General features: G+C 35.0%; 1 protein-coding gene across 1 annotated transcript in view; it reads right to left on the reverse strand.

Annotated features, from left to right (window-relative positions):
* The window catches only part of EPS8 (epidermal growth factor receptor pathway substrate 8), a 65,234-nt gene that overhangs the window by 32,570 nt on the left and 31,151 nt on the right, over window positions 1-1,513 (reverse strand). The gene's annotated exons all lie outside the window — the stretch shown is intronic.

The raw sequence follows: 1,513 nt of genomic DNA on the forward strand, positions 1-1,513 counted from the left end.
GACCCAAAGCAAAGTAATGATTATGAATAGCCTGGGCTATTTTTGTACTAGGAGACCTGGTAAATTTAATAAACCTCAAGGGAAAAAAATTAAAAGATCCCATCTAAACTTATCATAAAATCACAGAGCTAATAGATTTAAGAAATCTATTTACAATGGGATATTATTTAGCCATATAAAAAAATGAAATCCTGTCACTTGCAATAAAATGGATGGAAGCAGAGGTCATGATATTAAGTGAAATAAGCCAAACACAGAAAGACAAATATCATCACATGTTCTGATTCATATGTAGGTGCTAAAAAGGCAGGTCTTGTGAAGATAGAGCGTACATTGGTGGCGACTAGAGGCCAGGAAGGAGAGCAGAGAGGGTGGGGCATAATGGGAGGCTGATTATTAGGTACCAATATATAGTAGATAGAAGAAATAATAACTAGTATTCAATAGATCAGTAGGGTGTCTACAGTTAACATTAATCTATTGTAAATTTTAAAATAGCTACAAGAGAATTATTCGAATGTTCCTAGCATAAGGAAGAAATAAATATAGGGTACTGGATATTCCAAGCACCCTGATTTGAGCCTGGGACATCATATGAATATATGAAACTACCCCATGTACCAAAAAAATATGCACACCTATTAGATTTCAAAAAATTATAAAAATAAGTTATGGTTTTATGCATTACCTTTAAGTCTTTTATCCATTCAGAATTAACTTTTATGAGTGGTGAGAGATATGGATCCTGTTTCTTCTGTGTGGGGCTACCCAATTTAACCCGCACCATTTTTGAATAGGGCTTCTTTTCCCCATACATATCTTTCTCTGTTTTGTCAAAGATCAGTTTGCGGTATGTGGATTGTTTTATACCTGGGTTCTCTGCTCTGACCCAGGTCTGTGTCTCTATTTCTGGGCCATCATCATGCTGTTTTGGTTACTATGACCGTGTAGTATAGTTTGAAGTCTTGTCATATGATGCCTCCAGAGTTGTTCTTTTTGCTTAAGTTTGCTTTGCTTATTGGACTTTTTTCTGGTTCCAGATGCAGGATAGATTTTTTTTCTAGATCTATGAAATATGACATCAGTATTTTGAAGGGGATTGTGTTGAATCTGTAAATCACTTTAGGTAGCAGGAACATATAACAATGTTAATTCTACCAATTCATGAGCATGCTATGTTTTTCCATTTGTTTGAGTCATCTGTGACTTCTTCCCTCAATGTTTCATAGTTCTCTTTGTGGACAGTTTTCACCTCCTTGGGTAAGTAATATTTCTAGGTCTTTTATTTTCTTTTTAGCTATTGTGAGTAGTATTAAGTCACTGATTTGACTTGGCTTAACTGTTATAGAAATGCTACTAATTTGTGTATACTGATTTTTTAACCTGAGACTTTACTGAATTTATTTGTCGATCCCATGAGTCTCTTGCTGGATCCTTTGGAGTTTTCCAGATATAACATCTACAGTATCAGTAAACAGTGATAGTTTGGCCTCCTCTTTCCTGATTTGAATGC

The sequence above is a fragment of the Otolemur garnettii genome, unplaced genomic scaffold, assembly GCF_000181295.1.
Source record: "Otolemur garnettii isolate 467f Iridium unplaced genomic scaffold, OtoGar3 scaffold00124, whole genome shotgun sequence".
Taxonomy (NCBI): Eukaryota; Metazoa; Chordata; class Mammalia; order Primates; family Galagidae; genus Otolemur; species Otolemur garnettii.